Source organism: Sturnira hondurensis, unplaced genomic scaffold (genome assembly GCF_014824575.4).
Source record: "Sturnira hondurensis isolate 20B ecotype Veracruz unplaced genomic scaffold, ASM1482457v3 Scaffold0005329, whole genome shotgun sequence".
In the NCBI taxonomy this organism is placed as follows: Eukaryota; Metazoa; Chordata; class Mammalia; order Chiroptera; family Phyllostomidae; genus Sturnira; species Sturnira hondurensis.
This window is the reverse complement of record NW_028077960.1, coordinates 13,057,615-13,085,467: the sequence shown is the minus strand read 5'-3', so window position 1 is coordinate 13,085,467 and position 27,853 is coordinate 13,057,615.

The following is a 27,853-nucleotide window of genomic DNA, read 5'->3' as shown; positions in this document are numbered from 1 at the left end:
TCCACACCCCACCTCCCTCCATTTCCACCCCCTACCTTAATTATTGTCCATGTGTCCTTTATACTTGTTCATGTGAGTCCTTCCCTTTTCCCCTATGTTCTCTCCCCTCTCCTCTCTGGACCCTGTCAGCCTGTTCCGTATTTGAGTGTCATTGGTGATATTTTGCTTGCTTGTTTGTTTTGTTGTTTAGATTCCTGTTAACGATGAGATCATATGGTGTTTGTCTTTCACCACCTGGCTTATTTCATTCAGCATAATGCTTTCCAGTTCCATCCATGATGTTGCAAAGGGTAGGAGTTCCTTCTTCCTTTCTGCAGCATAGAATTCCATTGTGTAAATGTACCATAGCTTTTTGATCCAGTCATTTACCAATGGGCATCTAGGTTGCTTCCAACTCTTGGCTATCGTATATTGTGCTGCTATGGACATTGGGGTGAATAGGTTCTTTTGGATTGGTGTTTCAGGGTTCTTAGGATATACTCCTAATAGTGGAATTGCTGGGTCAAAAGGCACTGGACAGCTACATGCAAAAAAATGAAACTCAAGCACCAACTTACACCATACACCAAAATTAATTCAAGGTGGATAAAAGACTTAAATATAAGCTGTGAAACCAGAAATTGTAATTTTTAACAAACATCTCAACAGATGATAGAAAAAAACTGAGACAGATTAAGGATAGAAAGGTCTTGTTAGGGTGATGATTGTGTATTTTTTACAATGTTAACCCCACCTTGCATATGTGAAGTAAACTCCACTAAGAACATTCTTCATATGTTTCCAGACTGAGTTACTTCTGCCTACAGAAATTTGGAAAGTTTATTGTAAAGCCATTTGCATGTAGGTTTTCTTTAACATATTTAAGTATCCAGATTTTCAATAATTTGTTTATATCTCACTCTGTTCATTTGTTCTTAAGTCCTTTTTTCTATTTCATACAAATAATATTTAATAACATCATTTTGCCTTTTAAAAATATATTTTATTGACTATGCTATCAATTTCCCCATTTTCCCCCTGTATTCTCCTCCACCTTGCATACCCCCCTCCCACCCTCATTTCCCACCCCCTTAGTTCATGTCCATGGGTCATACGTATAAGTTCTTTGGTTTCTACATTTTCTATACTATTCTTAACCTCCCCCTATCTATTTTGTACCTACCTTATTTTTCTTGTTCCCTATACCTTTTCCCCTGTTCTTCCCTTCTACCTCCCCACTGCTAACCCTCCATGTGATCTCTATTTCTGTGAATCATTAGGAACAGAATTCTAGTTGCTTTCTTGGCTTGTTTTTATTTTAAGTTTCAGTTGTTGATAGCTGTGAGTTTGTTGTCATTTTTATGGTTCATACGAACAGTAAATGTTCATATGAATGAGCACAAAATATGAGCACATGTTCATATTTTGATCATCTTCTTTTTCATAGATAAGTCCCTTTAAGATTTCATATACTGAGGATTTGGTAATGATGAACCCCTTTAACTTGACCTTATCTGGGAAGCATTTTATCTGCCCATTCATTCTAAACAATAGCTTTGTTGGATAGAGTAATCTTGTAGGGAGGTCCTTGCCTTTCGTGACTTTGAATACTTCTTTCAAGCCCCTTCTCACCTGCAAGATTTCTTTTGAGAAATCAGCTGACAGTCTTATGGGAACTCCTTTGTAAGTAACTGTCTCCTTTTCTCTTGCTGCTTTTAAGATTCCCTACTTCTTGGCTAATGTAATTATGATGTGCCTTGGTGTGTTCCTTCTTGGGTCCAACTTCTTTGGGACTCTCTGAGCTTCCTGGATTTTCTGGAAGTCTATTTCCTTTGCCAGATTGGGGGATTTTTTCTTCATTATTTGTTCAAATAAGATGTTCAATTTCTTGCTCTTCCTTTTCTTTTTCTGGCATCCTACGATTTGGATGTTGAAACATTTAAAGTTTTCCTGAAGGTTCCTAAGCCTCTCATCACTTTTTTGAATTCTTATTTCTTCATTCTGTTCTGATGGACCTTTTACTACTTCCTACTGGTCCAAACTGTTGATTTAAGTCCCAGTTTCCTTCTTGTCACTGTGATTTCCCGTGCATTTTCCTTTATTTCATTTTGCTAGCCTTAACTTTTTCCTCTATTTTGTGACCATACTCAACCAATTCTGTGAGCATCCTGATTACCAGAGGTTTGAACTCTGCATCTGATAGGTTGGCTATCTCTTCACTGCTTAGTTGTATTTTTTCTGGAGCTTTGATCTGTTCTTTCATTTAGGCTATATATATATATATATATATATATATATATATATATATATATATTTATTTATATACCAGTAAGGGGCAGAGCCTTAGGTATTCACCAGGGCAGGGTAACCTACTTTGCTGTGTTATGGCACTGCATGTGGGGTGGGGGTCCGAGAGGGAACAGTGCTACTTGCTGCTCTAAGCTGGCTTTTAGTCCCTTCCCCCACTCCCCACAGGCAAACTGGCCACTTCTGGTGCTGATTGCTGGATGGGTAGATTTGTGTCCATTTTAGAACCCCATGGGTCTCTCCAAGGACCTCTTTTATGAAGCTGGGAGTTTCTCCCACAGTCTCAGCCCACACAGTTGTTTTCAGTCAGAGGTTTGAGGCTTATTTTCCCACACTGGGACTCTGGGTTGTGTGGTCTGTCTCACTCCCCAGTTGTTCCTCCACGTTTATCCACATGCCAATGTGGGACCACTGGCTTTGCCAGCCACCACCTGGTCTGGTCCTCCAGCCACTGCCTTGCTGAGAGTCCTCTCCACCACTACTGCCAGTCTTCGCCCCTCCTACTGGTCTGGATAATGCTTCTTCTTTAACTCCTTGGTTGTCAGACTTCCATATGGTTCAATTTTCTGACATTTCTGTTTGCTTTTTGTTTTTAAATTTGTTGTTGTCTTTGTTTGGGTTGTTCAAGGAGGCACAGTGTGTCTACCTATGTCTCCATCTTGGCCAGAAGTCATTTTTGCCTTTTTGATACCTATGGTTCCTAGAGTGTATATCCTTTATTTGTCTGTGTAATTTCAAACACTGTCAATGTTAATGTTATTATTTTTCCCTGGTAATTATTACTAGGTGTTTACAGTATACTTAATCTTTTGTCTTTTTTGGTTTTTCACTAGGTATACTACTTTCTATTTCAATATTTTATTTTTTGAAATTATTTTTTCTTATACATTTTTTGTTTTTCTCTTTTATTTGCATTATCAGACGGAAAATTAAATCACTGATTTTAGCTTTTAACTTTCCTACTTTTCTACCATGCAATTCTTACCATTGATTTCGATATATGGTTTACATTTTTAATTAGTTAATTACATTTTATTCAGTTAACTGCATTTTCAAATTTATGTTCCAATTTTTTCTATGAAACACAAACTTCTTAGAACTACACTGTTTCCATACAGTTGCCAATTTTCTCTTTATTTCTTTTTAAATATGTTTCTAGTTTAACTGTGATCAGATAGTAACTTCCGAATAATTTCAAAGCTATTAAATTTATAGAGGTTCTGTTCTGCAACTAGTTCAGCAAAGACACCCTTAACAGATGGGGACAACTTTACAGGATGAACCAGAAACATTATATAGTGATATTGTCCCCAAAGCCAGACTATGTGGGTCCAGGACACAAGTAGAAGTGGCTCCTCTCACTATTAAACTTCTTACAAAATGTTTGCTTCCCATGCTAGTGAAGTTGAACTCTAAAGGTTCAGAGTTCTTGATTCACAAGGTGGCACTGCTCAACAAGGGGGCACAGCCAGCTCTATTGAATCGCAAGATGAGACTATCACGTGGTCTTTGTATTTCTTATGCCACTAAACCAACTGGCAGAAACGGGATTTATCCCACAGGCTTGCACGATTACAATAAGAGCATAAAGGACTATTTCTGAAATGCATGGAGTTCTACGAAACAACTCAATGCTTCCTTAGCAAAGAGTTAATGGAAACTGCAGTTTCCTTTTTCTCTTTTTGTTTTTCTTTTTTAATGAGGATTCAGTGGTTTTGGATCACTCATTTGAGTAAAAGAACTGACCATCTGAGGTTCTATCTGAGAGTAGAGAAGTATCAAATGAGTAGTAGAAGATAGCCATAGGTATTAATTGTAGCCTGTGATTAATTGTAAAATCAAGAACTGTAGTATTTTATTATATTTTCTCTTTGCTTATTATATGCTTATGTTTACTTGTCTTGCTAACTATTTTATTCTCTTTTCTTTTGTTTAATATGTAAGTTGTTGGAGATTTAGTCTTCAGGTAACATATAGTCAATGGAATTGCTATAAATTTGATGCATGAATAATATGAACAGCAATGGCTACAGTGAATGTTAGGATTGTGAATTTCTTCATTTTGTGGAAATATAAAGGTAAAGTGATTTTATCAATATAAGAAAGTTTGATAGTATGTAGAAAGGTATATATATTTGTAGAAGGTAAGTATCCAAATAGGTGGACAGTGCCATTTATCAATTCATTGATTCTCGACTCCAAATCCATTGTTCATTGCTTGCTCTGAAAAAATAAATAGGTATTGCTACTTTGCTAGCTGCAACAATGTTAAAGTTTGTCAATAGAGGGCACTGGGGGACAATGATAGAGAATGAGCTTTCTCTCCCTTGTTCCGGTGTGCTCCTCTCATCGGTCAGTGAGGACAGTTCAGATTTGTTTTGCTATTTCTTCAGCATCATGCAACTTGAAAAATATGGCACCTTACAAAAAGCAGCTTCCCTCAGCACCCGCTAAAAGCATATTGTGGCTGAGTGGCAGAACACTTCTCTGGGACTGACCTTTCTCAGTTCATCCAACTTAGTTACTTTGTAGTAGTGTCACTGGTGGGATACTTCCCTATGACAGACTTCTCCAGGGGCCTTCTTAGGCAATTTTGCAACAAAGGGCCACCAAGAGGACAATTTCCAATGAGTTGTATGAACAGCATAGGACCTTAGGAAATGTCTTTGCTATCCATTGAGCTATGGCTGTGTCCTTGCCAATTAGATCTGTTTTTTAGTTTTTGAATCTGTTTACATGGAATTCTTCAGTCTTAGAGTGAGTGGCTGCTGCTTATATCTGCTACTCTTATCTTCTTTAGTTGTCCCTTTTCCTCTTGCTAGTTAACTTCCATTACACAATCTCCTGTTGATAATACTTGTGGCAGGTCAAATAATGGCCCTTCAAAATAACTGCATTCTAATTCTTACAACCTGTGAAAAATGTTACCGTATATCTCAAAAGGTACTCAGCAGATGTAATTAAACTAAGACTCTTAAGAAATAGAAAGTACCCTGTATTATTCAGGTGGGTCTTGATGTAATCGCCAGTATCCTTACAAGAGGTAGTCAAAGGGATGTTTAACTACAGAAGAGGATGAGTCAATGTGACCAGGGAAGCATATTAGACTGATGTATACACAAATGAATGGAGCACTGACAGCCTCCAGGAGCTAGAATAGCCTAGGAATGGGCTCTGCTCTGGAGCCTCCAGAAGGAACAAGCCCTTGCTAACATCTTCACTTTAGGCCAGTAAAATTGAATTCTGGATTCTAAAACTTTAGAAAGTACGTATGTTGTCTGAGACACAAAAGTTGTGATAATATGTTAATAGAAACAGTAAGAAGCTAATATAACACTTTACATTAAACTTCTCTGTTCCAATTATTGTGTGATTCTCATCATCTGATAGGACTGTAACTGATAAACTCTTGCATGAATGTGAAGTATTTTTGATACTTCTTGACTAGAATGGAAAAGAAGGCAATTTACAGATCAATGGCTGCAGGTTATATATTTAAACTGTTAATCTGTTCTTCAAAGATGCAATGTTTGATATGAAAGCTCTGATCATAGATACTTCTAAATTGACCTTGTGGTACAAACTTTATATGGCAGGATCCACTTTGCTATCATGGATTATGGACTGGTGAGTCAAATGGGGTATGGTGGGACAACTGTGCTTGTATCCCTTAAGGTGGTACTGTTCTCTGTCATGCTCCTGGATGTGCTATTGTATTTGATTTATGATCTTGGTCAAATTGAAGATCAAAATGAAAAGTTTTCATTTGATTTTCTCTACTAAAATGGTCCTTATCCCACATGTCAAAAACAAATACTAAGTTTTTACCAACAAACAAATATGCACAATCAAATTTTATAGTTTCAGAACAAGGAAAGACCACTATGTGGGTCTACGAACAATGCCAAAACTCCAGTTACCTTCCAACCTCCATATCATGTCTCCCCTACTCTACTGTAGGGAGGAACACGATGATACTTCGGACCCATGGGCATTAATCTCAGCTTGAATCCTGTCTACAGTAACTCAGAATGTCTGAATATTCCGATTTGGCCAGATATGGTTACTTAGATAAATACTCATTGTAGAATTGAAGGCATCGTAACCATATACATGGGCTTTTATAATTTAATGTAAATAAGATCTCTTCTTCAGACAAAGATTTACATATTCCATAGACTGGATAAACTACAGAGACCAAGTATGGCATAATAACTTCAATGGTGTGACTATCTTCAGATGACCTATCATCCATTCTTGATATTTTTTTTAGTTTGTAAATTAAATAATAGCCCTGTTGGATGTTAATCTATTCTTTTTTCTAAATTCAACATCTCTGTTAACCATGTCTATAATTCTCTTTAGTCGGCCTCCTCTGGCTTCCACTTTGATTTGAAACTCATTTCAGTAATTGCTCCCTCATACTTTCTGATAACTGAGCACCATGTTTTGGCTTCTGTTATTTCAAGATGCTATGGTCCCCATTACCATAAGAGAGTCCAGCTGTGCAATAGCACTTGTGAGCATCAGCCCTGGTTTACACAGGGCAGCGACCACTGTGACTCCCACTGTTCTGGCTGCTCCTTCCTGAGCATACTTCTTATCTCCTTGATACAGAGTCCTCTGCGCCCTTTGGTGGACACTTTCCAGTAGGATTACCAACTTTAATTGATGTACTAATATGCCCAATTATTGATCTCTTTCTCCAATTCCCTGCTATTGCAGTGCTGGCATTTCTCCATCTTTTAAGGAGGGCACCTTTCCTGCTCCACTTCTCCTTCTTCCTCTTGTTCATATACGGTGGGCCACTATAAGGTTTGCCAGGGAGACAGAACCAATAGTAGATCCAATTCAGGCCAGAACTTGCTCCAGGAAATTTCCCAGATTCAGAAATGTGGTGGCTGATGGTGGTTGTAACAATGTATTGTAACAATGACAGTTGACCAGCAAGTGATCCCATCTAAAATTCAAAATAAAATTTAAAGTCTACTTCCAGGTTCTGCACAAGACTAAGAGAAACAGGATCAGTCAGAGGTAGAAAATGAACTGAGAGGCAATTACAACATAGGCTTTATTCAGTCTCACAAAGAGATGTGGAGCTAGAGTTGTCCCTACTTTGCGATAATGTAGTTAAGTGTTTGTATACTCCATATTAGCCAGTCATTAGATATAGGCTTCCCCCGGAGAAAGAATACTTAATTAAAACGTATATTAAAATTAAACACAAAAAGATGCTCAGCTTTATTAGTCATAGGGTAAATGCAATTAAACTTGCAATGAGATACCAGTACACACCACAAGAATGCCTAAAATTAAAAAGGCTGACACACCAAGTGTTATCAAGGATGTGGAACAATTAAGAAATTGTATGCACTGCAGTTGTAAGAGAGAACTCATTCAACTACTTTGAAATATGATCTGGAAATATCTTTTGGTAATATGATTTGGAAATATGATTTGGGTAGATGTGTTCTGAATAACTCAATAGTTCTAGTCTAAGATATATGCCCAATAGAAATGTTCTCATATATTTGCCAAAAAATATATATAATGGATTGTGCTCAGCTACACTATTTATAATAACACCTAACTTCAAAGTACCCTAAAACCATTCATCATCATTTGGGTGGGTGAATAGATGTTGGTACATTCATTTGAATGAAAACCTGATTGAGAGAAGTGGGAATCAATGATCTACATCCATGCACAATAAACCCACACACATTACGTTGAACAAAATAAGCCAGACATAAATGTGTGCATGACATATAATCCCATTTATGTGAACTACAAACAAGTCTATGCTGTTAGAACATACAGAGAAATATGAGTGCCTTTTAAAGATGTGAAGAGGTGTATAACCTCAATGGTAATAGCACAAATAAAAGTTAAAATGACACTGTAAAACTTGTTTACCTACCAACTTTGTGAAAATCCTGAATTTTGATAATATTTTGCCTTACATGGAAAATGTATTGCTGAAAAAAATGTAAATTGGGTGTATATTGGTGCTAACCTTAGAGAGACAGATACGCCCAATGCATGAAAATGTTATCTTTAGGTCACCATGTGTAAGTGTCACCTACAGAGCTCATGAGATATTAGATCACCTACAGGGTTTATTAGACCCAACTCTGTAAATTTGGATTTAGTATGTCTATGGTGGAAGTAAAAAATTTAACTTTTAACAACCTCCCAAATATTATAATACTGTCTCAGGCTCAATTTGACTTATGAGAATTTATCCTATAAGTATGCCCTTGTGAATGATGTTTGTACAAGTGGAAAATTACCAATGTTAAATAAATCACACTTTGTAAAATGTTTATTGCTTAAATAAAGAATAAATTCACAATCACAAAGTTTGAAACAATTAAATAATGAAAAACTGTTTATTAAAAAATTTTCTCATCTTAATCTTTACCAATCTTTCAGCCCCTCATTCCTCCACCTACCACACACAGCTCAGCAAAGCAAATAATCATTGTTACTGATTTCTTCTACCATCTTTCATACACCTTTTTTTTAATTAAAAGGAAATAAGTATGTTTTCTTTTTATTCCCTTTACTAAGCAAAGTCATGTTTACCATAGAGTGGTTACTTAGTTTATTTTAAACCTTGTGGGTGTGTTTATATTTTCTGTTTAAAAATCGTTTTTAAAAATTGATTATTGTAACTTTGTAATCATTCCCAGATACTTCAAAATGTACCACATGTTTGTCAAAGTCAGTATGCTTTCTTATTTAGTTGACAGATATTATTTGTTAATATTTGGTGTCATCAACTACAGAAAAATAAACCCTTGAAATTTATCACCCAAACTTGATTTCTACTAGGATTTTTGTTTATACTAATCATTGAAAGGAATTCACAAAAGATTAAGAGAACAAAAGAAGTCATTACAGTCTCAAGTACCTAAAGGCAAGAACATGGATTTCAGCAAATGGCCACTGAGAGATTGCACCTAGAATCCTAAGGGTTCTACTAAGATTTGTCGGGAGTCACAGGCAAATGAGACAAGTGGAAGCTTCCATGCAAACACTGTTCTACCGTTCTCTGCAAAATGTTTGACCTAAGCTTCTCCAGTGTTCTAACAGGTATTAGTTAAGCCATTATTTCCCTACATTAACCCACTTACTGTAAGTAAGTGACCCCCNGTATGTCTATGGTGGAAGTAAAAAATTTAACTTTTAACAACCTCCCAAATATTATAATACTGTCTCAGGCTCAATTTGACTTATGAGAATTTATCCTATAAGTATGCCCTTGTGAATGATGTTTGTACAAGTGGAAAATTACCAATGTTAAATAAATCACACTTTGTAAAATGTTTATTGCTTAAATAAAGAATAAATTCACAATCACAAAGTTTGAAACAATTAAATAATGAAAAACTGTATATTAAAAAATTTTCTCATCTTAATCTTTACCAATCTTTCAGCCCCTCATTACTCCACCTACCACACACAGCTCAGCAAAGCAAATAATCATTGTTACTGATTTCTTCTACCATCTTTCATACACCTTTTTTTTAAATAAAAGGAATTAAGTATGTTTTCTTTTTATTCCCTTCACTAAGCAAAGTCATGTTTACCATAGAGTGGTTATTTAGTTTATTTTAAACCTTGTGGGTGTGTTTATATTTTCTGTTCAAAAATCGTTTTTAAAAATTGATTATTGTAACTTTTGTAATCATTCCCAGACACTTCAAAATGTACCACATGTTTGTCAAAGTCAGTATGCTTTCTTATTTAGTTGCCAGATATTATTTGTTAATATTTGGTGTCATCAACTACAGAAAAATAAACCCTTGAAATTTATCACCCAAACTTGATTTCTACTAGGATTTTTGTTTATACTAATCATTGAAAGGAATTCACAAAAGATTAAGAGAACAAAAGAAGTCATTACAGTCTCAAGTACCTAAAGGCAAGAACATGGATTTCAGCAAATGGCCACTGAAAGATTGCACCTAGAATCCTAAGGGTTCTACTAAGATTTGTCGGGAGTCACAGGCAAATGAGACAAGTGGAAGCTTCCATGCAAACACTGTTCTACCGTTCTCTGCAAAATGTTTGACCTAAGCTTCTCCAGTGTTCTAACAGGTATTAGTTAAGCCATTATTTCCCTACATTAACCCACTTACTGTAAGTAAGTGACCCCCTTACTCTATGTGACCTCTGTTTCTTGACTGAACCTTGAATGATGCCTGTAGACACTTAAATCCCAACTTGTGTGTTCTACAAAATTAGAAGGAAGCTTAAATTCCCATGCCAGTGTTCTCCACCAGTGTCTCCCTGTTTGCATTGTCAAAGTCATGCCAGAATATTTCACAAAAGCTAAAGGATTATCTCCCTATGATCTCACTACTCTTGAGGATAAAAGTGATAGCATTTTGCACTGGGTATTGTCAAGCTTTGGCTTTCTCACATTATTCAAATCAACCAGAAAGAATTACCAATGAATTTCATGGAAAAATAAAACTTTTAAAACAGATTATTTTTAATCAGTCTCTAAATTCTTATAAATTATACAATAGTCTCATCACATGTGATAGCAGTAAACTTTTTTAAGGAATTGAGATAAACATGGTAGTGACTAGGGAAATGAGAAATTATTATCCTTAAATAAAAGACTATTAATTACATAATTAATTCATGTATACACTACCTGAACTTCTCTAGATGTGTGAGATGAACTTTATTCACTTATTTTTTAAACACTGAGTACCCATTCCTAAAAATATTAACTTGTTATTTCTATCTCATCACAAATACACTTTTCATGTCTGGAATGCATGCTGAGGTCAATGGGAACAGAATATATGGGAATTAAATTATTCTGCAAAATAGACTATATATCAGGCAACACAAACTGGATAAGTATAAATAACCATTAAAACATAATAGTATTATAAGAAACATTTTCAAATTTATATTCACTGAGTTAGTTTAAATTCTAAACTTTTATTGGAGCCTATACTACCTGACTCCTTCAAAATATTATTGTCATCATGTCATTACTCTTTAAGGACAATAATATCTTTAGCCATTTTAGAATATCCTATCAGTGACAGAGAGCCAGTCTTCACTTTGTAGAGACAGAGTCTCAGAAGATCTATGTTTCTCCCAAATCTATTTTGTTTCATGCCCTGTTTCCAAAGTTCTACATCTATATGTGGTTCCCATGCTTTATAAATGTAGCATCTTCCCAGTTTCACCTGTTTTTCCTTCTTTATGTTTATATTCCCGTTTGGAGAAACTCTGGAGGATTAAGGCATTGCATAGTACAGGCTTCAACATAAATTAAATATTATGTATTGGTGTCTCAAGTTCTCACCATGAGGTTCATCCAACTAGCCTGTGCACTTCTTATTTCTGTGTCAATCTGTCTCCTTTTTTGGCGCTTGCCTCTTACTTTCCCTTTATTAACTCCACCCTGCCCCAAATATCTCACAAGATTCTCTCATTTTCCTCTCTCACACATTCTCTTGAACTCTCATTAATTTCATGTCTAAAGAACATCAGTTTCTTTCATAAACCCCGACTATTTCTTGGCCTACCTAAAATTACAAAAAGATTAGATGGTCACCTAAACAAAGAAAAAATCTACTTGGGTCTTCTTTCTTAAGCATTTAGAGATTCTAATTTCTAGTATTTTTTCCTTCTGTCCCCATATATGGCAAGTCCTCAGACACTCACTTTACCAGAGTAAATTCCTAAGCTATGTGGGAAAAAACTGTTTTTTGCCTTGTGAATGTAGGATTGATTGTAAGTAAGGTAATTTAAGGTAATCAATTCTATTCCAAAGAGATTCATATGTTAACTTATCACGAACCTCTTGACCATTTTTTTTTCATTGCAGAGTTCAAAATTTTTATCATGGCTATTATTTCTCCTGAAAGAACTCCATAAAATGCAAAATGTTCCCCATGAGAGTTTATACTTAAACCACTATCATTTTCCAAACTAAAACATAGCAAGGCCTGCCCAGTAAGTATGAAGAAAAGAAGAGGACAGTGCAATACTTTAAAATACATTGACTCAATTTAGATAGACAGATTTGGGTCATGTACGAAGAAAGCAAGACTGTGATTCCATGCAACCTGAGCAATCACCTAAGTGAACATTAAGCATAGAACACTTCATCTGACTATGGCAAGGAAAACAGTAAGCCAAAACAAAAATGTGTCCATCTAGGACTCCTGCTAATTCCAAACAGGACAGATAAGTCAGATTTCACAGTCTTGTAAGGACCACAATCATAAGAATTTTTTTTTAAAAATTAACTTTCAATATTAGACCATGTGCTGAACCATAGGAAGAAACGGTTTTTTCCTTCTTACTTTATCTTACATATAAGACTAAGAGTAGCTGACACTTTAACATCTTAATATGTCTTTTATAATGCTCTCTATTGCTGTATCTTCAATGTCACTATGATGCTTCAAGGTGTATATATGATTTTGGAAGAATGGCTGTGGTTGTAATTAATCTTTCAGAGGGTGTTAGAAAGACTCCCATTATAGTCATGAAGACTGTATCTGTCACTCAGCTGGCATTCATTGTTAAAACAGTTTGGAGCACATTTAAAATATTTTCAAGGAATAAAAATTGGAAAGAAGTTTTAAAAAACATGTTTTAATGTACATAATAGTCCTGATCAGTCTCTTTCAAAGCAATTTTGGTAGATCAAATCAGAGATAATTTTCAACTCTGTCTGTCTCATTTGTACAAAACATTTCAGTGTTATATTTGCCACCATATCTTAGATTTTTACTTTTAACTTCATTGTGTTTTTATTCCTATAGTTCCATTTTTCACTTTTTCCCTCCTTATCTTCATTTTCTGATAATGTATTTTGCCTTGTTCTTATATTTGTTTCTCTAGGTCTATAAAATATATTCTGCTTTTGTTTCTTTTTGAGTTACATTTGATTTATTGCTTCCCACTTGAGACTACTTTCTTTTTTCTACTTAAAAAGAATAATTATCAACAATTTTGCTTCTTCCCAATAGAATATATTTTCTATTTGAACATTATTTTAACTAATTTCTGTAATATAATTTTAGACTTGATATTGAAACTTATTACTTCAGCCTCAAAAGCACATTATACAATATTTCTGGAACAAATAAATAAGTTTTTTCTTTCTTCTTTTTGACTTATATAATAGCTAAATTGAGTCCTATTCAGTAAAGTTTAAGTAATAAATTACCCACTTATTTTTTTACCACCAAATAGGCCTGGGTTCAATCATACTTTTTATAATTCTAACTTCTTTAGGATTTCTTACCAGCAATTTAATAAAGCCAATCAATCCATTGAGACCTGCTTAATGGATATAATATAAAGAGAGGTAGCAACAAATGTGTACTCAAGAGTAAAAAATAATAAAAGCATTGTCTCATTCTGCTTTAGTTCTGTCCTTTACTCTGGGTCTGTGAACTCTAGAAGCATTTATTCTGAATGTATTCATCACTTAGCAATCTGTTTAGCTGTTGATTATTAAAACACTTTTTTCCCATATAAGACTATGTTGCCTTGTTTTTGAATGGTTCTCAATTTGCCCTGTTCTTTCAATTTTTGTAGGTCCTTCCCATTAGGTGGTTTTGCACTTCATCCAGTGTAGTATATGCTACTGCGCTGCAGTTTAGTTTTGTTCTCTCCTTGTTAAGTTTAATGTCTTATGAGTTCAGGGTACAAATTAATTGCATCTCCCTTTTTTAGCTTATTTATTTATTTTTAGACAGAGGTGAAGGGAGAAAGAGAGAGAGAGAGAAACCTCAGCGTATGGTTGCCTCTCATGCATGCTGCCCACTGGGGACCTGGCCTGCAACCCAAACATGTGCCCTGACTGGGAATAGAACCAGCAACCCTTAGGTCTGCAGGCCAGTGCTCAGTCCACTGAGCCACACCAGCCAGGGCTACATCTCTTTTAAAGTTCAGTCATGAGTGGCTTAACAACAAGGATAAATTCTAAGGAATGGGGGTACGTTCTGAGAAATCTGTCATTAGTGTGTTTTCATCCTTATGCAAACATCATAGAGTGCACTTACAGAAACCAAGGTGATAATGAACTACACACTTAGCCTATTGCTTCTAAGCTATGAACCTGTATAGTATTTTACTCTACTGAATACTGTAGGCAATGGTAACACAACGGTTAGTGTTTATGTATCTAAACAAATATAAACCTAGAACAAGTATGATAAAAATATGGTACAAAAAATTAAAGAATGAGACACCAGTATGGGGCACTGACCGTAAATGAAGCTGCAGGACTGGAAGTTGCTCTGGGCAAGTCAGTCAGCGGGTGGTGACAGAATGCGATGGCCACTGCTGAGCACTACTGTAGATTATTAACAGTATACACTTAGACAATAGTAAACTTAAAAATATTTCTCAGTGAAAATTAACTAGCTTACTGTAAGTTTCTTACATTAGAAACTACAATATTTTTGGCTTTTTGACTCTTTTACAATAACAAAACTTAAAACACACAGTGGACAGCTATATAAAATATTTTCTTTCTTAGAACAAGTTTATAAGCTTTTTCTAGTTTTATTTTCTTTTATTTTTACTTTTTAAACTTGTTTATTAAAGGCTGAGACACAAACACATGTTAGTCAGGCCTACTCAGGATCGGGATGATCAGTATCACCGCCTTCCCCTCCACATCTTGTCCCTGGAAGTTCTTCAGGGGTAAGAGCACATGCGGAGTTGTCATTGCCTACAATCACAATGACTTCTGGGACACCTCCTGAAGAGCCTGCCTGAGGCTTTTCTTGAGGTGGCGTCACCCTTTTCAGAAATACTCCATAGTAGTTCGCTTGATTTGTTTCTTTTTTAAAAATCATAAATGTGTTTGTAAACAGATAAGGCACTATAAACATTCCTTTCTATTATGAAAACTCTTTGGTGGTAAGGTCCATGTTTCAAATGTTTTAATGAGCTTATTGAAGTTTGCAAAAACTTTTGCTAAACTCTTCACTGTGAATTTTCTGGGTGTTCTTCTTTTTCTTTCTGCTGGTTTCTTTTCTCTTGCCTCTTCTTCAGCTGTGTGCTTCTTTTCCAGTTCCAACAACTCCTCACTAGTTCACTCTTCAGTAATCACACCCAAGAACTCCTCAATGCCATTCTTATTCACAAGAGGTTAAAGCTGTTTGCCGCACCAACCACACCTTTGTGTATTTTTGCATCCTCTTTGTTCTTGGCAAATCCTTTGAAGTCATGGATGGACCCTTTGAGTGTTATCTTTTAGATGCCATTTATGCGCTCCTTGGTGATACCACCCCAAGCCCAAGCAGGTTTTTTTCATGCAGTTATAATAAATGTAATCCTTCCAAAATTGTATCAATATCTACTCAGTGTTTTTTCTCAGGTGCAGCTATAGTATGGGAAAAGTTCTCTTCACACAGTAAGCCGTGAAAGCTTCTATAACTCCTTAATCCATTGGTAAGATTAAAGAGGTGGTGTTTGAAGGGAGAAGCACATTTTGATATTGGGATGAAGATCACTAAGTAAAAGACGATGTCTGAGAGCATTATTAACAATAAAAAAAATCTTGAAAAGTGTGTTACTCTTCAAATGTTTCATCATTTTGCTGGCTCAACAATTCAGTATGACATCTTGAGCAAGAACTTAGGTCATCCATGACTTCTATTGCTCCTGCAATACACAGGCAGGCAGAGTGTGCTTATTGGTTTGTTGAAAGCCCTGGGGTTTCCACTGTGCCAGATCACAAATGGGTTTCAATTTGTAGTCTAAATGAAACATTGCACCCAAGCAAGACTCTTATTTTGTCCTTAACAGCCATGAAACCTGGCATTGACATGTTTTTTTTAAGAATGAAAGAGCTTTTGGGCTTCTGTTTCCAGAATTGGGAGGTTTCACCCATATTGAATATTTGCTCCAGTAAATAATTTTCCTCAACAATCAACTTACCTAGAACTTCCAAAAATTCTTCATCTGCATTCATATCAGCAACACAGACTCGCCACTAACTTTAATATTATGTAATGAATAATGATTCTTGAATCGTTAAACAGAACAAAGCTAGTGATAAATTCAACATCATGTTCGGGCTCTGTCTTTTCTTTCAACATGGCAACCAAACTTTTTGCTTTGGCCATGATTGGCATGGTCTTACAGGGGTGATGTTTGTGCATCTGGTCTTCAACTCAGGCATTCAAAGTTTCCTCGTGTCTAATACAAGCTAACATCAGAAAAAAAGTTTGTATCACAGTGTAATTGGATGACTACCTTCATAAAAAAATACTGCTCACAGGTTGTGTATAAGTCAATTATTTATCTTTCTAGAAAACTTCTGTNTTGAATATTTGCTCCAGTAAATAATTTTCCTCAACAATCAACTTACCTAGAACTTCCAAAAATTCTTCATCTGCGTTCATATCAGCAACACAGACTCGCCACTAACTTTAATATTATGTAATGAATAATGATTCTTGAATCATTAAACTGACATTAAACATAGACCAAAGCTAGTGATAAATTCAACATCATGTTCGGGCTCTGTCTTTTCTTTCAACATGGCAACCAAACTTTTTGCTTTGGCCGTGATTGGCATGGTCTTACAGGGGTGATGTTTGTGCGTCTGGTCTTCAACTCAGGCATTCAAAGTTTCCTCGTGTCTAATACAAGCTAACATCAGAAAAAAAGTTTGTATCACAGTGTAATTGGATGACTACCTTCATAAAAAATACTGCTCACAGGTTGTGTATAAGTCAATTATTTATCTTTCTAGAAAACTTCTGTACATAAGGGTGGACTCAATTTGAAGAGATCACTACAAGTCTTTTGCAGGGAATTTGACCTACTAGTGGAGTTTTCTTAAAAATTGGTCGTTTTCTTACAGTCACTTCTAAAGGACAAGTCATGGGTTTGAGAGGGAGTCAATTTAATGTTTAGCTTCCACACAATAAGGACAATCTGGGGTGCACATGCTGCTCCTAGAAATAAAGAAATTTTCGTAAATGTGGAAGCCTCCAAAGCAGGACTTACATCAGTCTGTGGGATAGATAGACAGTGTTTCCAATGCACCAGTGCATTCTCCTACATGTGAATCTTCCAGGCATTCTTCTAGAAAATACAAATATTAGTAATGTCCCCACTGCCCCCATCTGTCCTCAATTTTTGGGTTACTGTTCTCCCTTCAGCACTAAAGTCATCATTTTCTATTCTTCTAGCTAAAAATGCACTACTCTTTCAATCATACCCTACTTGTGGAGAGATTTTCATCCAGAAACATTCTATCTTTGAAGGATAAGGGCATTTTAATAACATTTACAGAAAAATATTATGACCCCTACCTTGATCTAGTTGAATCTGTGAGCCACTTTAGGTCACTCGCTAAGCAGTATACTCTACTGAGTAATTATTATCTTTCTCATGTAGGGCCACATCATTCCAAGAAGGGGACCAAAGTAGCTGCAAAGAAAACTTAGGTATGAATTTAGGATTCTTTCTGGCCAGACTGCCCCCCAGAAGATGTATCATTCAGATGGCACTGTGATACAACTAGAAAAATGAAAGAAGGATCATGAAATAAATTTTATAAATAGGTCCAGGCAATTCCACACCCCTTGAATGTAGGTTATTATCTAGAAATTGGTTAGGGAAAGGTGATCCCTTTCTTGAGAGCTACATTGTGACCAACCTGTCTTACTCATATGCATGGGCCAGGACAAGGTGAGAGAAGTACAGTCAGATAACATTTGAGTCAATTTTTCAGGAGGACATTTTAATAGTCGATAATGTCAGAAGCATATAGATAATAAATAGTATGGGAGGTCTGTTACATATTTTGCCTTTTAGCCCAGTGCCAGTGATATTTGTTATAAAAGTCACACTATTGACAGACTGAAGATTGTCTGGAAAGCTGAAAACATGACACAGATCAGTTTCAGAAGCCACAAGTATGTGGGCACAATTAGCTGATTGGACTGTAATAACAACACCATGACTTGAACATGTATTCACAGCAATATAGCACCATAGATGATCTTGAGACTGGTTTAAAGTTTCAATATAGTCCATCTGTTAAAAGCAGGTAGGTTTCATGCCCAGTGTGTCCTGGCATCCTTCACCACAAGGTAAAAAATCTGAATTTGGCATGAGTCATAATACTTTCATGCAGCTGTAATCTCTGCATCAAAAGCGTAAAGTCCCTTATTTTGTGTCCAGTCTGTGATGGTAGATGCCTTGCCAAATCAGGTGTGATGATGAATCCAGGAAGAAATGTTTGCAATCTGCTGGGTAAGACTCAGTCAGCTAGATCCAGATGGCCTCTTCAAAGAATGAGCCTGGACCAGGCGTCTACAGGTGTGACCACAATGATTAGATGAGCAGCTGTGATTGGCCTCCTCCGCGTTTGGCCCCAAACAGCAGCATCCTTACTATGCTAATCCATAGTTCCAAGTGGCAGATTAGGGCATTGGTTTCACAACCCAAGAAGTGGCACAATTAAACAAGGTTCATCGAAGAATATTGGCCAGAGCAATGACAATCCCTTGAGTTCTACCCAAAAAAGGTTTTACACCCATTTTAGTTCTGTACAGCTGGCATCGAGTTTCAATAGTCATACCAATTCGATGAATACCATCTGGTTTCAGCTTAGTTGAATCATCTCTAGATTAGGATCAGGCACTTAAGGGACTTGAAGATTTCAACGAGCAACCAGTTTGCTTTACATGACAAAGTGAGAGACAAAGCTTTCCCCAAAAGCTAGCTACAGTTTATTTACTTTCTCATATATAGTATGGCTACCACCGGCAATAGACTGGCATATCCTTCACACACACCATTTATTTTTTGCATCAAGACTTACTGGCTCTTCCCCCCCTTATTTGTCATTGAATCAGAGTTGATTCATCTATCATGGAAATATCAGGCCAGGGAGTTAGCCTCCATGGTTTAGGCATTTAAAATTCAACAGAGTCCTGTAGCAAGCTAATAACTGCTTTTAAAAATCAGTATACTTATTGTTTTTTTGTACTTTATTTTTTAGTTTTTGTTGTATTTTTCCCATTACCATTTAGTTGCTTTATAACCCCTCCCGCCAGCCATCATCACACTGTTGTCCATGTCCATGAGTCTTTTGTTCTTTTTGATAAATCCCTCCACCCCCACCCCCTTACACTAGCTGTCATCCTGCTCTCCATCTGAGTCTGTCCCTATTTTCCTTGTTCGTTCAGTTTGTTCATTAGATTCCAAAAGAAAAAAATCCATGTGCCTAGTAGCTATGTCAAAAGGTGATAAATGTAAAACATTGCAGGGTATCTCTAGAGGAAGCCTGCCTCTATTTTCCAGAGTCTTCAGCAAAGTCAGCAGTCATAGAGATTTATATCTTGAAGGTGTCATTAGCATTGTAAGGCCCAAAGGTACTAGCACTTCTTTATATGTGGATTTCCCCAATTAGGACAATATACTCTGTCACTGATGAATCCAAGAAGTATTAACAGATAACACATTTAATTCCTACTATACATTCATATGTAGAAGAAATAAAAACAATACATTGATTTAGTTTATAAAATTACACTCAAATTGTTATGTTACCTTCTTTTCTTCACTAAAACCCTGTCCCAGTATCAGTTTAATTTTGGTACCCCTTGCTCCCCAAGGGCCCCAGCAAAATGGTGACTTGGATTTATATATCAGACAGAACCATAAAAAGTTTGTTTGGTTTCATTTCTTCAAATTCCTCTTCATGTTCAAAAGAATGCATATGGCCTCCACACCTCTTGGGTTCCAGTAGATCTTAGCTCACAAAGACTCAACTTATTCCTTAAAACATCTGAGGCAGGGATAATAGGGATGCAGGGATCAAAGGGTTTGAAGGAGAAGTTTTGAGCACTAATGTGGCTGTTCGTAATTCAACCAAAAATTTGCAACGTTTTCCATCCATCCACAGCTTTGTAGTTGGCAGAAAGGTCATTGTCACTGACAGCTTTGGGGATTCTCTGTCACAGAGACACAGGCACAGTTCTCTGGTCATGGCTATGGCATTTTAGTCCTCTGATACACACAGGCTTGACTCGCACAGTGACTACCTGGTATGAGGAGTCCCTCTTATTCAAGCATTTGCTGCCTCCATTATCAAGGGAATATTTATTAGGTTTTCTCTCAGAGTCAATATAAAGACTAGCAGAGTTTCCCAAGGTGTAGAACTAACTGAAAATGTCTGTCCAGATCTCTCTGAGTCACTTTCTCAATCTCTAATGATTCACTTACTTCATCATTGAAAACTGTCTCCAGGGCAATAAGAGTATGAATGGCAGTCATTGCTTCAACTTTGATTCCTCTGAGAACTTTACCATCTCAGGGAATCTCTCATATAAAGCCAGAACATGCTGGAAAACACTCTGAGACTTTTTACTGTCATCTCTGAATTAATCTGAGTTTGACACTATAGACTTCAGGAGAAGCTGAGTCTTAAGACAGCACAGCATTGCTATTTTCCTTGACAAATATTGCATGCCTTGCCCTCTCCTTTCCCAGGTGAAATAGCCAAAGTTCTAACCCATCACAGGCACACATTTCCCTCTTTTATGTTCAGTGTAGTGATGTAGGTGTGTGTCTCTGTTAATTGTTGTTTGAAAGGGGCCAGAATCTTCCGCTCATCCTTGGTGAATTTTAGGATCAGATGTTACGATGAAGTGAACCTGAGGCTGATCGCCATATTAAATGGAAGTTTTTCTTGTGCTGGGGAGAGTTAGATAAAAATTGGGCACTTGTGGAGCAACTGTCTTTTTACCTATGCCCTAGTGCTCAGCAAGCAAGCCCCTCCCTGCTCATCCATATTAGTAGACAGGGAACGCAAGGTCACTTATTGCCCAGTCCACCGTACAATGCAGTTAATATATTCACCAGAAAGTCACACAGACTTCACCCAAATCCTGCTAACGGACCAGATTAACATTTTTTCTTTTCCTTCCTCTTCCACAAAGCCTCCATTGAACAGACAACAAGTTAGTTCAACGTAGTTCCATGGAGGCAAGTTAAAGAAACAAGAATCCCAGGTTAAAGGCAAATAAATTTATTTCTCATAGCGATAGCAATAGCTGGAATAACAACATTTCTTGGGTTGGTTTCCTAAGCCTCAATCCCTGAAAGATAACATAAGAGGGTCAGGTAACACCTGTACACACAATCATTTGTGTTGACAAGAGAGGAACTCTGAGTTTAGGAAACCTGAGTATTTTAGAACGGTAATCAAGTATTCCTACCCTTTGTTCCAGAGGAAGACATTATCTCTACCTTCCAAAGCTGTTTGTTATATAAATATCCTTGTGAGGATAGTCCAGAACAAGTCAAGCAGTGACTATGCCCACAAAATATGTAGAAATATGAGATCAATAGAATAATAGTTAAGATGAGATCTATGATTAAGTGATTGTGATGAAAAGAAAGGAAATGGTTTTGACAATTAGGAGCACAAGAAACTGGCAGATACAGACTTTGGGTAGGTCACCTATGTGCCTATTTAATTTGCCATAGATAATAACATAAGCTTGTGCAGATTAAGACACTGATTTAAATTTTTGACATATGCAATGAATGAAGAAGAGCTATCTGGGAGTTATTTTTAGTATATTATTTCATTTTTAAAAATATTTTATTTATTTTTAAAGAGGGGGAAAGGAGGGAGAAGGAAAGGGAGAAAAACATCAATGTATATTGATGGTTGTGTCTCATGCACCCCCACCACTGGGGACTGGGCCACAACCCAAGCACCTGCCCTGACTGGGAATAGAACTGGTGATCCTTTGGTTTGCAGACCTGCACCCAATTCACTGAGCCACTGGTTTGCAGACTAGCACTCAGTCCACTAGAGCCACCAGCCTGGGCTCTACATTATTCTAAAACCTTCCTTCAAAGTTGTGAAAAATTACAAGACTTCTGTTCCCTTAGTCAGTCAATGGCATAATAATATATAAGAAATGCTACATTTTAATATTTTTGACAAGTGCATTTCTTATTAAGAAAACACTGTTATATTATACATGCATTTTATGATTTAAGAAAATATGTTAAATGAGAAAGAAAAGTAGTATCCAATGTGTGCATAATTACATATGTGTGTATGCATGCACATATATGTATACCCACTTACATACCTATTCAGACACATACACATAGTCTTTGTGTGTGGACATATATACATGCACAAACATGCATACATATATATCTCACCTGTATATATTCATAAATATAACTCACATATACAAAAATGCTATTTTTCTGCATTATATACATATTACATATATATTTTATATGTATATATAAACATTGAGTTTTTAGGTTCCTGATTAATTACTTAATAATGTCACAACTTGTAATTAAGTTTGTCTTTCTTAAGAGGACTGACATCATTATTGAGAAAACAAAAATTATCAGATGTTAGAATATGGAAAGGATACCAAATATGCCAAATATTTCATTCTTTTATTCATGGATGCATAAATAAAATGAAAATTCTATAAATAACTTCTATTTACATATTATGATAAGGTAGCCATAGAACTAGTACTCTTGGCTAAAAATACATTGGACTTTATAGGTTTTTTTTAGAATAATAAAATGAATTAAAAAATACTGAAATATGCAAAAGTGATTTCCATAAAAACAAACACTAAAAAGCCCTGCCATTGCAAAATGGGCAAAGGACTTGAACAGACACTTCTCTAAGGAGGACATACAGAGGATCCAGAGACACATGAAAAGATGCTCAATATCACTAGCTATCAGAGACATGCAAATTAAAACCACAATGAGATACCACTTCATATGAGTCAGAATGGCCATCATAACCAGATCAACATACAACAGGAGCTGGCAAGGTTTTGGAGAAAAGGGAACCCTAGTGCACTGATTTGGGAATTCAAACTGGTATAGCCACTGTGGAAATAATATGGAATTTCCTCAGAAAACTAAGTGGATTTGCCTTTTGACCAAGCAATTCCACTGCTAGGATTATATCCTAAGAACCCTGAAAGACCAATCCAAAAGAACCTGTGCACCCTAGTGTTCATAGCAGCACAATTGGGTCACTGTCAACCTGTTCTCAATTCGTGTCTTTGGTTATATTTTGTTTGTGTTTTCATTTTGTTGTTTAGGTTCCGGTTAAAGGTGAGATTATATGGTATTTGTCTTTCACTGCCTGGCTTATTTCGCTTAGCATAACGCTTTCCAATTCCATCCATGCTGTTGCAAAGGGTAGGAGCTCCTTCTTTCTTTCTACTGCATAGAATTCCATTGTGTAAATGTACTGTAGTTTTTAGATCCATTCATTTACTGATGGGCACCTAGGTTGCTTCCAGCACTTGGCTATTGTAAATTGTGTTGCTACATATACAATTTTTAAAGAAAAAATTTTTAAATGTTCAAAATGTAATTTTTTATTTACAAATTTATGAGACTCTACAATTCTTTTTTTTTCAGTAAAAAGAAAATCCCTTGTAATTTCATCCCTCTGTTTTTATAACTACCTTCTTTTCACTGACATATAATTTACTTAAAGCAAACCAAATTTTTTGTTGCATGGTTTTATGAGTTTTGGCATACTCATATAGCCACAGTCAAGAGGAAGATCAGTTCTATTATCACAAAAAAACGTCTTCACATCCTTTTGTAACTATTTCTTCTCCACTGACTCTGACAACTATTTATGTTTTCTACACAATAGTTTGGCTTTTTCAAATGTCGTATAAATAAAATAATTCACTTGGTAGACTTCTGAGTCTGGTGTCTTTCATTTAGCAAAATGTACTCGAGACTCAGAAATACTGTGGAACAGCTTGTTTCTTTTTATTGCAGAATATTCCTTCATTATATGATAGATATAACAAAGTTGTAAAACCATGGGTTTTATTTATTTTTACTATTTATGAAGATCAAATATAAATATTTTCACATAGGTTTTTATATGAACACAAGTTTTCATTTTTCTTGAGTAAATACTTTGAAGTGAAATTGCTGGGTCATATAAGTATATGATTTTTAAATAAAGTACCATATCATTTTCCAGAGTAGCTGTCCCTCAGTAATGTTTGAGAATTAAAGTAATTCCATATCCTTAACTGCATGTAGCATTTTTGACATTATAATATTTGTACATTTTAGCCCATTGTAATTTTAATTTTATTCCTTTAATGACTAGTCATACTGACTAGATCATCCTTCATGAACTAAGTTCCCTTGTATATCTTATCTTTGATAGATTATTTGTTTGGATCTCTTGGCCTCTTTTTATTAAATTATTTATTTTTTTATTATTTAGTTTACACATTATTTGTATATTTTAGAATCAAATCCTCTATGAGATATATGATTTACAAATAGTTTCTCCCAGGCTGTAGCATGTCTTTTCATTTGTTAGCAGCATCTTTGAGAGAGCAGTTTTCAATTTAGACAAATTAAAATTTACTTTTTTAAAAATGAATCATGTTTTTGGTGTTATATTTTAAAATATTTCCCCATTTTGATATCACAAATATTTTTTCTATCTTTCTTTCTATTATAATTTAAGGGTTTTTTAAAAAGATTTTACTTATTTATCTTTACAGGGGAAGGGAAGGAGAGAGGGAGAGAAATATCAATGCATGATTGCCTCTCGTGCGTCCCCTGCTGGGAACTGGCCTGCAACCCAGGCATGTGCCCTGACTGGGAATCAAACTGTGATCTTTTGGTTCACAGGCCAATGCTCAATACACTGAGCTACACCAGCCAGGGCCTATTTTGCAATTTGATAGTGTTTCACAGACTTGTTATGACTGGCATTGTTGTTTACTTCCCTAACATTCTTGCTCTTAACGGAATTTAAAAGCATTGCACATGCTAAGTCTCACTATAAAAATAAAACTAGATGAAAAACTATTTTGAGCTGGTTTTTTGGGCAATGTCTCATTCTCCTCTCTATTCTAAACTGAAATATTTTGGGGTACCTGATTTGTTCATTAGTAATATTATGATTCATATAATTCAGAGCAGAGTATTATATCAACAATGCTTCCCTGATATTTCTCTCTAATAGGATATTTTAAAGCCTTTGGCATAATACAATGCTAGCAAAGCGAAAGAAGGAGAAATAAACAAACTACAAGAAGGACGGTGATAGATATGAATGAAACTATAAATTGGCAAGTGGTGTTTCTTGTAAGATTATAGAAAGTGCACCAACAACTCTGGCATTAGAAGTTAAATGGACAGAGGAGAAAATACGTTTCAGAAAATTTTGGGCCCGGTTCATTTGGGAATTGCTAGCTTGAAACTTTTACCAACTCAGTTAGTTATTATCTGTGGTATTGGGACATTGATGAGCAAGTGTTTTCAATATTATTTCCAGCCTAATATTCCACCAAGTATGGCTTTTGGCCTTTTCCATCTGTCTCGTTGGGTCATTCCACTAAGTTTTATCTTGCATTAATTATGACACCCAACTTGATAGATATTAAAGCATTATATATATAGATATCCTTGCAATGACCTAGGAGGCTAACAAATGTAATTTTTATATCCATCTTAAACATGGAAAAACTCTAAATATAGAAAAATAAAGTGATAAGCCTAAGGTCACATAGCTAATAATAAGAATTAAAGGTAGAATTCAAACTCTGGTAATCTGCCCTCAATATATTCCAGAGTTTCAAAATATGGCAGAATAATCATGTTATATTACTTTCATTAAACAGGAAGAATGTACATTTTTATTCCCATCACACATTTTGCCTAATATGAATAAGTTTTTGCTTTGTAAATGTTCTTATATAAAAATCCATAGTCATAGCATGTTCATATAAAAATTAAAAAATCAAATATGTCAGTTATATACATCATATCAACTCAAAAATAAAATTTGTCATTGCATTATATCATGAAAAGAATTTTTCAAACATATTATTGTTGAAAATGTTTATACTACTTGAATTTATTTTCAAACATGTTTTTACTTTTCTATTTGTGGGATGTGAATATATTGGTAGAACTTGCTAAACTCAATGCTTTCTACAGTTGTTTTAAATTTGAACAATAATTAAATATTAGCCCTGGCTGGTGTGGCTCAGTGGATTGAGCGTGGGCCTGTGAACCAAAAGATCACAGTTTGATTCCCAGTCAGGGTACATGTCTGGGTTGCAGGCCAGTTCCCAGCAGGGGCCACACGGGAGGCAACCATACATTGATATTTCTCTCCCTCCCTCCTTCCCTTCCTCTCTAAAGATAAATAAATAAAATCTCTTTAAAAAAATTAAATATTAACTGCCAACAAAATTCATAACTTCAGAACTATTTGCCAAATTCTTCGACCGATAATAGGGCCACAGAGTGCCAATATAAGGAATAAATTGTGGAATGTTCAAACTACCAAAATTTTAAAAGCAGAATACCCAATATCTATATCAACCTATTTTGCCAATAATTTTTAGATTTTAAAAGTTCAGTTAAGAATTTTGTAAACCACTACTGTGGAAACATTTAAACTTGTAAAACCAACAACAGTCTTTTACCATTTCCTGTATTACTTTTTGTATTCTTGCAATCTTTTAAGTCATACAATAAGTATCCCATGACACATTTATTTATGTAATACATTGCATAAATCTTACCTTGGGCTATGTAAACATCTGCAGTTTTGAAAACATAATTTTTCATAGAATGTTATAAGGCAGCATTTCCATAGTAGCACCTTCGAATAAGTAGGAACAGAGCTGGTATTTGCAGGTTAGTGCCTGGGACAGGTGTATGGACTGGTTCAATGCAAAAGGGGTACCATTCACTTGTATAATCCATGCCCTGCAGGGAAAGGAGGGTAGCACATTGTGCATTTGGTTATTGTTGAAACACTACCTGGTAATCTACTTTTTGAGGCTTTTTTTCTATGTCTCATGCAATATAGAGGCCATAAAGCCATTAGGAATACATACAAATAGTCTGCATTATATACTAAATTATATTAGCATAAATATAAATGTTATATTTCTTATTCCAAATTATCTTTCAAATAAAAGAATGTAAATACATTTTAATTAACCCTCTTTAATCCTTGTTAATTAATCTTCTTTCAAATTTTCAAATGGTGGGTTTTTATAGAATAAATGAGTGGCCAGCTTGGAGTGGTTTATTATTGCTGATCCCTTATGTCACTGAACTATTTTTATAACACTAGGAAATCAAGGGCTTCTTCAACACACTTTTTCTTTGCAGTCTTCTATCTGATTAAATAATAGATTATGAGGGAAATAGGGGAGAACTTAAGCTATTCTCCAATGAAAATATTCAGTTTCATATCTCACAGGGAAACTTTAGAAATATATTATCTGTTAAGGTATCACTGACATACACTATTATATTAGTTTCAGCTGGACAACAAAAATGGTGTGATATTTGTAACATTAATGATGTGATCACCACAATACACTAGGAACCACCTGCCATTATGTATAGTTAATAAGATATTATTGACTATTATTCCTATGCTATACATTACATCTCCATGACTATTTATTTTATACCTGGAAATTTGTACTTCTTACTCATATTCACCCTT